We start from the raw sequence: 13,222 nt of genomic DNA on the forward strand, positions 1-13,222 counted from the left end.
GTTTCGGAAGAGGTGGTGGTAGAGAGGCAGAGGGAGATGGTCTCTGGAAATAGAATATCAATTAATTGGAAACTGATGCTAATGAATAAGTGAATGACCCACAACAGCTAATTCTACATTTCCGGGATCCGAAGTCCACTCATCAGCTGAGTTCATCGGGCCATTTTTGCTAGCTACGGTGGCCCAGCAATTGTATTTAACCTTCTACTCACCGAGGAGTAAGTCACCAGCGGCGATTTTGAGTGATGGCCTTACAGTGCTCCAGAAACTTTAAAACTGCTACAAACAAAAAACTGGCAGAAAGGGGGCAGGGTTAAGGGTTGTAAGTACATTTCACCTCACCCTGGGAATACCATCTTGTGTGTTGTCTTTCTTGGCTTTACTCCAAACTTGATAATGGTGCTAGAATAGCAAGAAGGTGGGACGAGATACATGGACTGGGACTCTGCGGAGGCCACGATGGACTAAGATGGTTTACTCGTCTAGTTCTGATAAGACCCTCACAGGATAACAGGGATGATGTCTTCTGGTGTAAATATGGCTTTTTGCTTTTGGCAAATTCATAAAGTGGAAAAGTGAGCCCTGGTGGCTTGAAAAGAAGGGGAAAAGTCAGTTGTTGAAACTGAAGTCCTTAGCACCCATAAACAACCCTTCTTTCCTGGTGCCTCCTCACCCACTCTTTCTAATTAATGTTGTTAAAGAACAGTTGGGGAGGCAGCGTCTGGGGGCTCAGTTGGTTAAGCATTCGACTCTTGGTTTCAGCTCAGGTCCTGAGATCAAGCCCAGATTCTGGCTCTGCACTCAGCAGGAGTCTGCTTGAAATTCTCTTCCTCTCCCTTCCCTCTGTGCCTCTCCCCACTTGTGCACACACTCTCTCTCTGAAATAAATAAATAAAATCTTAAAAAAAAAAAAAAAGAACAGTTGGGGAAGATGTAGGGAGGGATGAGCTGTTCTGAGGAGAATAAGCACCCTTTCTACAGAGGAAGTAACATGCCATACAGCAAGCTTCTGCTAGGAATAAGGATACCTTATCTCTAACGCTTTTACTTTTAAAAAATTTGTTTCTAACATCATAGAAAAGCTTTAAACAGGGATGCCTGGATGTTTCAGTGGTTGAACATCTGCCTCCAACTCAGGGCATGATCCCAGGGTCCTGGGATCAAATGTAGCATTGGCTGCTTCTCCCTCTGCCTATTCTCTACCTCTCTGTGTGCTTCTCATGAATAAATAAATAAAATATTAAAAAAAAAAACAGAAAAGCTTTAAACAATCAAAATATCTCCTTCTCCTTACCATGGTGGCAGTAGTCTTGGAACTGGTTAGAGTAATAGCGACGGTATTAGTAGAAGTAGCTGATACTAACAGCATGTACCATATAACAGCTACTGTTCTAAGTACTTTTTCATAGTTAATTTGAGATCAATATCTCAACAGATTTGCATCTTTCTCAAATTTCCATCTGTTGGATACAAAAACCAACTGAAAGATTGAAAAAATCATTAGGAATTAATATTGGGTTTCAAATGTTCTTTGCAATGTGTCATGATAGAAAATCTATAGCTAAATGTGCCTTCATTTCTTTTGAGGATATGAAATGGGAAAACAGTTATTAAATTGCTCCAGAGGGAATTTACTGTCAATTTCAGAAAGATCAGGAACAAGGTGCTAAAGCACTTATGAACAATCATCTCTGCCAATCCTTGCAAAATGAACAGTCCTCTTCACCCAGGCTAGGTCAGAGGTGTATGGGGGGAGAGTGACAGTGACTGTTTCCCTTCACACTGTGTTACTAACCAAAAGAAATAAAGCTGGTAATAGTCAAAACCATGCTAAATCTGTTGAAATCAGCTACATAAATTATAAAGTAAACTCTTCCATGAACTCCTTGGGTTTAAGTTTTTACTTCCACAATTTTGATTGGTAGCCATAACATTCTTTTTATAACTGAAATTGTACTTGTGTTTTTGATATTATTTTGGAATTTTGAAAAACCCCCAAAAAACACAAAACAGAAACCAACAACCATGCATGCATATTCCTACAATCAAGAATTAACAGGAGCATCTAGTTGGCTCAGTTGGTTAAGCTTCCAATTTGTGATTTTGGCTCAGGTCATGATCTCGTAGTCATGGGATTGAATGCTGTGTCAGGCTCTGTGCTTGGTGGGGAGTCTGCTTGAGATTGTCTCCCTCTGTCCCATCCCCACTCACGCTTGTTCTCGTTCTCTCTAAAATAAATGAATAAATCTTTAAAAAACAACTAACACTGTTATGGAGGGTCCTCAAAACTTAGGGATCCCTGGGTGGTGCAGCGGTTTGGCGCCTGCCTTTGGCCCAGAGTGCGATCCTGGAGACCCGGGATGGAATCCCACGTCGGGCTCCTGGTGCATGGAGCCTGCTTCTCCCTCTGCCTATGTCTCTGCCTCTCTCTCTCTCTCTCTCTCTCTCTCTCTCTGTGACTATCATAAATAAATAAAAATTTTAAAAAACCTTAAAAATAGAATTACCCTATGATCCAGCAATGGGACTACTAAGTATTTACCCAAAGGATACAAAAATACTTATTCGCTGGGGTACATGCACTCTGATGTTTATAGCAACATTATCAATAATAGCCAAACTATGGAAAGAGCCCAAATACCCATTGACTGAAGATTGGACTGAATAGATAAAGAAGATGTGGTACACACACACACACACACACACACACACACACACACACAATGGAATATTACTCAGCCATCAAAAAGAATGAACTCTTGCCATTTGCAATGCCATGGATAGAGCTAGAGAGTATTATGCTTAGTGAAATAAGACAGAGACAGTCAAGTACCATATGATTTGACTTGTATATGGAATTTAGGAAATAAAACAGATGAACATATGGGAGGGGAAGAAAAGATGAAAGACAGAGGGAAACAAACCATAAGAGACTCTTTAAAGATAGGGATCAAATGAGGATTTGTGGAGGCAAATGAGTAGAGGGATGGGCTAAATGGGTGATGGGCATTAAGGAATGTACTTGTTACAGTGCCCACTGGGTATTGTATATAAGTGATGAATCATTGAATTCTACTTCTGAAACCAATATTGAGTACAGTATGTGAACTAATCAGAATTTAAATAAAAATTTGAAAAGGAAAAAAAGCAAAAATCATAAAACAAGAACTAAAATGGCCACAGATATTTGAAAAATATTCACACAAAGTATTAAAAAGTGCAAATTATTACAAAGCAAATATGAAGTTACCCTTCCACGTTAGTCAGAAATTGAAAATGATAATCTTTCATCCAATGTTGGTGAAAGATCAATGAAATCGTCATTCTGGCACCAAAGGGAAAATTTGGTAAGGAAATCAGTTCAGCAAGATCTTTGGTATCACGTGGCAGTATAGATCAGAGCACCAAAATTATTCATGCCTCTTGAGTCAGTAGTTTCCTTTAATAAATTTACCCTAAGTAAATATTCAGAGATGTGAAGATGAAATTGTTTGCCAGTACATGTTTGATTTTAACAAATACTAGAATTAAATATCCAAAAGAGATTGATTAAAAGTATTTTCAAAACATTAAAAGAGGGGCGCCCAGGTGGTTCAGTGGTTGAACATCTGCCTTTGGCTCAGGGCGCAATCCTGGGGTCCTGGAATCGAGTCCCACATCGGGCTCCCTGCATGGAGCCTGCTTCTCCCTCTGTCTGTGTCTCTGCCTCTCTCTGTATCTCTCATGAATAAATAAATAAAATCTTTTTTAAAAAAAACGTTTTAAAAAGGAATTAACACTGTTAACAATTTGGCATGATCTTATTGTCCTTCTTTCCATTATCTGCTTTTTAAACAGTTACACATGAAACACATGCATACATTCTCTTAAAAATTAGAACAATACAAGGGTGCCTGCATAGTTCAGTTGGTTAAGTGTTTGACTTTGGCTCAGGTCATGATCTCAGGGTCCTGGGTTGGAGCCCTGCCCAGTGGCAAGTCTGCTTGTCCTTCTTACTCTCCCTCTACCCTGCCTCTTACTAGTGCTCTCTCTGTCTCTCTCAAATACATAAAATTTTTAAAAAACTAGAACAGTACAGATTAAATTAGTGTGCATTTGATATTTTTTTCCTCAATCTTGTTGCTGTAAACCTTATCCTCACCTATCCACTTGTTCAGTATGTAATGTCTCTTAAGACCATTTAAAAAAAATAGTCTCCATACCTAGCATGGTGCTCAACTCAGGGTTTGAACTCATGACCCTGAGATCAAGACCTGAGCTGAAATCAAGAGTTGGGGGCTTAACTGACTGAGCCACCCAAGCCCCCCCCTTAAAGGCCATTTTTATGTTTACATGCATTTTATCTACAGAAAATACGTAGTAATATTTTGAGTGTGAATGCATTACATAAATGTCTTACATAAAAATATATTACATGCATACATATAAATGTGTTAACTTTAAAAAATATGGTAAGGTTACGCAATTTTGTTTTTCATGCAAAAAATGTATTTTTAAGAAATATCCATATTGACACATATAAAACTGTTTCCTTTTTAACTGCTGTAAGGTTTTTGTATGATGATATTCTCTTTATCCATTACTCTACTGATTTGACATATAGATGGCTTCCAATTTTTTATTTTTACAAACATTGTTTCAGAGAATACCCTCAAACATGTCTTTATGTACATGTGCTAGCATTTCTCTAGGATCAATACCAAGAATTAAAATTGCTAGACTATATACTACACTAATTACTTCCCTTCAGTTTCTTGACATTGTTGTATGTGGCCAATTTCTTAGTAACTATGATTGTTTGAAAATTATGTCAAAACAAAATTTCTCTCTTTTTTTCCATCTCTCTCTAGTGTTGACTTTGGCTCAGTAGCTGTTCCCTGTCTGTATCTCTCTCTCTTACACATACATCTCTGTCCTCCACACAATACTCTTTTCCCCATAGAATCCAGGTTCTGTGGGGGCCCTGAAACGTACCTAAATGTTGAAGCCCTTCTGAAAAAACACAAAATTACAAATTAGGATAGTGATTATTTATATCAGAATGAGAAGAAACCCCAATCTCCGTATTATTGACATTTTGGGTAGGATAAAATTCTTTTGGAGGAAGAGGAGGCAGTTGTCTTGTGCATTGTAGGATAGCCAACAGCATCCCTGGTCACTACCCACTAGAAGCCAGTAGTGCCTCCTCAGATTTGACAGCAAAAAATGTCTCCAGACATTGGAAAATGTCCCCTAAAGGGTAAAATTGCCCCCCCCTCCTCTGCCATCCCCAGATTAAGAAGCTCTGCTCTAATCCTATCCATACTTTGTGAGAATACATGAGTCTAATCATGTAAATCTGCAGCTTCTTGGAAAATTGATGACAATGAAAATTTCCTATCTTGCTTGTGGACATATGCACGAATATGCAGCAATGTTCACAAAAATAAATATATCATGACCCAACTGGGTTTGTTATAGGAATCCAAGATCGATTAAATACTAGCAAATCAAATAAATTACTATGATTTTTCATATTAAAATATAGGAGGAAGATCAAAGCAGAAAAAGAAAAATTGTTTTCAACACACATTCATGGTCGAAATTTCTAGGAAGATATGAATAGAAAAAAACCCAAAACCTCCCTTTAACCAGGAAAAGGTGACTCCAGAACCCTTTAGCAAACTCATGTTCAATGATAGAATGTTTAGAAGTATTCTCTTAAATTCTGGAACAAGTCAAGGATGATTCTATTACTCCTATTGAGCAGTACATTAGAGATCTTAGCCTGCTAAAGCAGTTAGGAAAATAGGACACATAGAGGAGTTGTAAGAGGAAAACCAAAACTGGCCTTATTAAGAATTCTGACCTAATAGCAAAAGAAAACTGCCATAGGTAGCATAATGGCTAACCCAAAGATGCTCACATCATAATCCCTGAGACTTGTGAATCCCTGAGACTTGTGAATACATGGCAGGAGGGAATTTGTAGGTGTGATTAAGGTAAGAATCTTGAGATGGGGTGATTATCCTAGATCATCTGGGTGGACCTATATAATCAGAAGGGTCCTTAAAAGAGCAGGGCAGGATGGTCAGGGTCAGAGGAGACGTGACAATGAAAGCTGATACTAGAGAGAGAACACAGCTGGAAGCGGGCCATGAGCCAAGGAATGTGGGAAGCCTCTAAAACCCAGAAAAGACAAGAAATGGGTTTTCTGTTAGAGCCTCCAGAAGGAACACAGCCCTGCTGAAACCTTAATTTTAGCTCCAATGAGGCTCATTTTTAGGACTCTGACTTCCAGGACTATGAGATAATGAATGTGTTGTTTTGTGCCACAAAGAGCATGGTAATTTGTTGCAGCAGCAGTAGGAAATGAATGTAAATATAGAGTCTGTTCTGAGAAAGAGAGCTTAGCAAGTTGGCTGAATAGAATTTCAGAGAAATCAAACAAACAGAATAGACAAAAGTTTACTTTTTTAGAAGAAACCATATGGGAATATCTTTAAAAACACAGGGTAGGGAAGAGTTTCTTAAGACAAAAAAACCCATATAAATCATAAAGAAAAAATTATGAATTCATACATATTAAAAACTAAGCCTTTCATGAATCAAATTCACAATATGAGTGGGGAGCAGAGAAGCCACATGATAAAATAAAGATATTTGCAACATTTAAAATAAACAGAAGCTTAGTATCTGGGTATTAAGAGATTCCTATGATTCTGTAAGAAAAAGATATACAGCTCACTGGAAAAATGGGCAAAACAAACAGGCATTTGGCCCAAGGTGCATGAGTGGTCATAGAACATATGATAAGATGCTCAATTTAATTCATTAGTAGGGAAATGCAAATTAAAACCTCAACGAAAAATAAAAATAAAAAATAAAACCTCAACGAAATGCAATTTCATAAATATCAGATTGGCAAAAATTAAAATCTGACATTAGCATCTTTTGGGCACTCATCTATACTGGTAAATGTTATGTAGATTAGTGCAGCCAGTTGGGAAGCAGTTTTCCTCACTCAGTAGTATAGTGTACCTATGAGGTCCAAACCAGCAATTCAACATGTTAGATGTGCAACCTAAAGATATTCTTTCACATGGGTACCTGGGCACTTGCACAAGAAGTATTTTAGCAGCATTGCCACAATAGCAAAAAACTAGAACCAACTCAAATATTCATCAATAGGAGAATGAATCAATAAATTGAAGCCTAATCATTTAATGGAATATCATATCACAGTGAAAATGAATTAACTACAGCTAGAAACTCAACATTGCTGAATCTCAAAAACATAATTTTGAGGAAAAAAGACAAGTTACAATGGATATATATATACAATGATTTCTCCTGTATAATTTTTTTTTTTACAGAGAAAGAGAGAGAGTGTGTGCCCACATGTGTGTGAGTGGCAGGGAGGGAGGGGCAGAGAGACAGGGAGAGAAGAGAGTATCAAGCAGACTCTACCCTCGATGCAGAGCCTGATGTGGGGCTGGATCTCACAACTGAGATCATGACCTCTGCCAAAATCAAGAGTCAAATGCTTAAGTGACTGAGCCACCCAGGCGCCCCACCTCATTTAATTTTGAAAACCAGCAAAGCTAAGTAATATATTGTTAGAATGCATATATAGGCTTTAGGACTATTAAAAAACAAAACAAAAAACAAAACAAAACAAAACAAAGGAATGCTTAACGTAAGTTTTAGGATAATGGTTACCTCTCTGGACAAGGAATGGACATGTGACTGGGCTGTAGTCCACGGAATGCTTCTAAATTATCGATAATGTTCTATTTCTCATGCTGTATCAATGGTACATGGGTGCTTATTATTATTTTTAAGCATTGACATACATGCTGTATACTCTTTTTTTTTACAAACCTTTTTTAAATTAAAGATTATTTACTTATTTATTCATGAGAGATAGAGAGAGAAGCACAGATACAGGCAGGGGGAGCCCCCTGGGCTCAATCCCAGGACCCCAGGATCACGACCTTAGCCAAAGGCAGACACTCAACCACTGAGCCATCCAGGTGCCCCATGTTGTATACTCTTTTACAGTTAGATTATGCTTTACATAAAAAGTTAGGCATTTCTAAAGGAGAAAAAAAGTACCTACAATGTATCCATGTAATTCACCATGTTAAATGATTAAAGGGAAAAAATCATATTCTCAACGTATGCAAGGAAGCATCTGATAAAGTTCAATGTCTATTTGTAATAAGGTCTTAGAAAACTATGAATGGCACTGAAGTTCCTGAACTTGCTAAATGCTACTTATCAAAAACCTGGACTATACAGGATAATTAATGGAGAAGCTTCCTATTCCTTCTCATTAAGATCCAAAGAAAGATGTGGGGAGCGGGGCAGTAGAGTGCCTGGGTGGCTCAGTCAGGTAAGCGTCTGCCTTCCACTGGGGTCTTGATCTCAGAGTCCTGGGATCGAGCTCCAGGTTGGGCTCCCTGCTCAGCAGGGAGTCTGCTTGTCTTTCTTCCTCTGCTCTCCCCCTCTGCTTGTGCTCTCTCTCAGTCTCTCAAATAAATAAAATCTTAAAAAAAAAAAAAAATAGAAAGAAAGATGCCAGGATGCCTAGGTGGCTCAGTTGGTTAAGCATCTGCCTTCAGCTCAGGTCATGATCTCAGGGTCCTGGGATCGAGCCCTGTGTTGGGCTCTCTCTCTCTCTCTCTTTCTCTCCCTACCCCCCTGCTGCTAGTTCTCTCTCTCTCTTAAAGAATGAGGCCACAATCCTCACTATTAAAGATTCTAGATAGTGCTTTAAGATGAAATTCATTAAGAGATTTAAAGATTTTGTGCTGTGTCTTTTCTGTTTGCCCCACTATATCCCTTGCTCTGTGGCCTGGGAGATTGATTTTGATGACCTGCATCCTCTAGGCTCACTTGCCCTCTGACTTTTGATTGGGTTCACCAGGGAATTGGAGCATAGCTGCGTTTTAGAGGTGGCTGTGTTCTTCTACCTCTGGCCACAGTCTCTCTTATACAACTTTTCCCCAAGACCACAGCTCTTCCTGGGCTTGGTAATAGCTCCTTTGGTCCTGCAGGCCTACCTGCTGGCTGCTTCCATCTGCCATGTGAAATTAATTAATTAATTAATTAAAATAAATAAAATGTAAATAAAGAATGAGACATACTGATGGCCTGGTATCTCAACCTACGGCCCAATCTGAGAACATTCATGGAATGTTTAGAGCCTCCACAATAGGCTCTCGAGGTGGGGGCCCCTAGGGTCTTTTGAGTTTGTCTTTTAGGCTTAATTTGATCTAATTCTCAAGATGCTTGCATATATTATTAATTCTTTCCCTATTAGATGTTTGTTTTTATTTTATTAATGTATGCTCTTTCTGTTTTCCTTCCTACTTTCTTTAGATTTTCTGTTCTTTTTCTAACTTCTTGAGTTTGCTGCTTGGCTCAAGAATTTCTCTTTTTTCAGGTTTTAAATTAATTATTTAAGGTGACAAGATTCTTTTCATGTGTTAATGTAGCTACATTCCATGAATGTTGATATGTGGTGCTTTTAACTATCATTGATCTAAATATACAGTCTCCGACCTATGATAGTCGGACCCAGGCAACCATTCTGTTTTTCACATTTAGTAGAGTATCAAGGAATTGATACTCAATTACTATCAATTGAGTACTAATACTCAATTGATATCAAGGAATTCAACACTTTATTATAAAATAGGTTTTGTGTTAGATGATTTTGTCCAACTGTAGGCTAATGTGAGAGGTCTGAGCATGTTTAAGGCAGGCTAGACTAAGCTATCAAGATCAGTAGGTTAGGTGCATTAGGTGCATTAAATGCATTTTCAAGTTATGATATTCTCAACTTAACAATGTGTTTGTTGCTACATAACCCCATCGAACGTTGAGGAATATCTGTGTATAAGTATATTCATGCATATCTATACACACATACGTATGACAAATATATGATTTCTTCCTTGTTTGTCTGAAAATGTCATGATTTTGTTCTTCTGAATGATACTATTCACAGGTGATGTGGTTTTCTCTCAACATGTTAAAGGTTTTATCACACTGTCTAAACACCTTCCTCATTATTGAGAAGTCTGATTTTGTTTCATTTTTTTTCCTTTGTAAGTCATCTGTCTTCTTCTTCTGGTTTCATTTGAAATCTCTCAGCCTTTGGTATTTCACAATGATGGATCTAGGTGTGGATTTATTTTCACTTACATTGCTCAGAATTTGTTAGACTTCCTGATTTTAAACATTTTTATCCATAATCCATTCTGAAATGGTCTCAAATGTTCTCCCTTTGAATCCCGCCCCCCAACCCCTCTCTTACTGTAACAGCCCGGATGCTCTTGTTCTCTGTCTCCTTCATATTTTTCATTTCTTTATCTCTCTGTATTGTATTCACATTTATCTTTTATTCTAGTTCACCAGTTCTCTTTTGTTAGATATGTCTAATTAGATATTTGCCTCTTCCACTACATTTTTAATTTTAACGACTGTATTTTTCATGTGCAGATGTTCTAGTTGGTTCCCTTTAAAATCAGTCTGCCTGGGCAGCCCCGGTGGCGCAGCCTGCAGCCCAGGGTGTGATCCTGGAGACCCAGGATCGAGTCCCACGTCGGGCTCCCTGCATGGAGCCTGCTTCTCCCTCTGCCTGTGTCTCTGCCTCTCTATCTGAATAAATAAATAAATCTTTAAAAAAAATCAATCTGCCTCCTCATTTTTTCACAGTGTATTGCCTTTTATGTGTTCAATGGTTTTTTTTTTTTTTTTTTTGGTCTCTATTTTTAAAATCGTTATTTTAAAATGTCTATCAAAAAATTTCAGCCTGTCAGGGCACCTGGGTGACTCCGTGGTTGAGCATCTGCCTTTAGCTCAGGGTGTGACCCCGGAGTTCTGGGGTCCTGGGATTGAGTCCCGTGTCGGGCTCCCTGTATGGAGCCTGCTTCTCCCTCTGCCTGTGTCTCTGGCTCTATCGCTCTCTGTGTCTCTCATGAATAAATAAATAAAATTTTAAAAAATTTCATCCTGTGAAGTCTTGGGTATCTAATTCTGCTGTTGACAGCTGACCAAATGTGTTGTAATTTTGGATTGTGAGTCCTTCTTCCAGTTTTACATACGGGAATTGTGTGCAGCCTGGGTTGGGAGTCATGGCCCTCTAAAGAAGGTTTAAAGTTGTTCTTACTAGTTGCCCCAAGTGTCCTCACCGGGCAAGGACACATTTTTCATGTTAAATTTTTAGAGTGTGGATTTTCAGACCATGAAATGTTGATGGATGAAAGAGAATCTTTATAGCCCTTGTGATTCTTGGAATCCACATGCATGTTTGTATGAAACTGAAAGTTTTTATTGAGTATTTGTTTATTTAATCCAGAAATATGTGTTGAGTATGGTAGGCAGTTGGGGAACAGAATTGGAAATGTGACCATTCTTGAGGAAATGGACATGAAAACAAGAATTTAGGTTCAGCATGATAACTTTTGCCAGAGTGTATATACAGCCCAGAAGAACCACTAATCGCGGCTGGAGTAGGAAGAGCAAGAGGAAGGCACTGCCCAGCTGCTGCTTAAAATGAGCCTAGCATTGTTAGTACAAAAGGAAAACATGATACAATGACAAGATTATATGGTTGCTTTATCCTTAAGATGGCACTATAAACTCACAATTCCTTTGTAGAGAAAGATTACATTAAAAACTGCAATCTAGTAAAAGAATTCTCTCAGACCTTCTAATATAAACTAATATAAACTGGGATGGCTTTTGTGTGTCAGACACTAAGTGCTTGTAGCTATCACTTTTATTTCATCTTTAAAGCCACCTGAAGACATAGAGACAAAGAGTAGTCACCCCGTTTTGCAGACTAATGATAGAGATCAGAGAGGGTGTAAGTGACTTGCCCCTAGTCATGAAGCCACTAAGTGGCAAAGCCAGGATTTTAACCCGGACACCCTGAATCTGGAAACCGTGTACTTAATCACTATGCTGTATCTGTCATTAAAAGAATCCAGATGTTGAGGATGCAACAGGAGAATGATCACTTATCAAAACTGCCCCCCACCCCAGGCCCCAAGTTCTGGTTAAATCGCCCTGAGAAACGTGTCTACCACAGGGGAATAAGCAGAGAACCCGAGTCTCAGCCCTAGAAGTCACAGAAGACATCCAGGCACCTGGAAAGCTGCATTTAGTATGTCTCTGTTCTCATTGCTCTGCCCCCACCGCAGCATGAGGCCGGCCCTGGCTTCCCCTCGCACCTGAGCAGATGACGTCGCTGTACTAAGTGCTCCAAGTTGTGCTGATCCATTTGGATCCATCTTCCCCACCTGTGAGCATCTTCATACCCTCCATGCTTGGTATAATGCCTGGAGCACAGATTTCTCACTAAAAAAAAATTTTTTTTTTTTTTTGAGAGGAGAGCATGTGAGTCAGGGGGGAGGGATGGAGGGGGGGGGAGAGAGAGAGAATCTCAAACAGACTCCCTGCTGAGCAGGAGCCTTACCCGGTGGGGCTCGACCTCAGGACCCTGAGACCACAACCTGAGCTGAAACCAAGAGTCAGAGACTTAACCGACTGAGCTGCCCAGGCAACCCTGTCACCAGATCTTTGCTGAAGCTTTTCTTTTTCCACATTAAACCAGATATTGCATTGGAGGCCCTATCTTCTCCTTCACTTCCTTCTACATATAAATAATCTCCAACCGAGAGAGCAAATTGTAGGAGAGAAGGCGATCTGTGTGGAAAAAGTAGTTTGTCTTTGGAGCATTTGTGTGTTTAAATAAGAGTTAAGTAAATGCAAATACTGTGCTTACTTAAATTATCAAGCAGTACCCAACAGCTAGCACGTCCTCCACTAGGGCATTTCTAAACCTGAGCAACCTGGAAAGAAAGAGAAGCATCCAAATAGTGAATTCTGCAGAAGGAACGAGAGTGAGGAATGGTAAATTAATCCACTTACCTTTTACCTTCCTCTGTTCTCCTTTATAAACTACACGTTGTTTCTTAATAACAACTGGTAACAATTACCTCTTTCCCTTCTGCCTTAACTTAATGACTAGTTACTAACCCCTACCTTCCCTCCACCCCCTGCAATTCCCAAAGCAGGGATCCCAAGCAGTATTTCTTTTTCTCTTTTTATTTCAAGTTTTTGTTTAAATTAGCTAACACATACAGTAAAATTGGCTTCAGGAGTAGAATTTAGTGACTCCTCACTTATACACCATATCCAGTGCTTATCACAAGTGCACTCCTTA

This window comes from Canis lupus, chromosome 1, assembly GCF_048164855.1.
Source record: "Canis lupus baileyi chromosome 1, mCanLup2.hap1, whole genome shotgun sequence".
Classification (NCBI taxonomy): domain Eukaryota; kingdom Metazoa; phylum Chordata; class Mammalia; order Carnivora; family Canidae; genus Canis; species Canis lupus.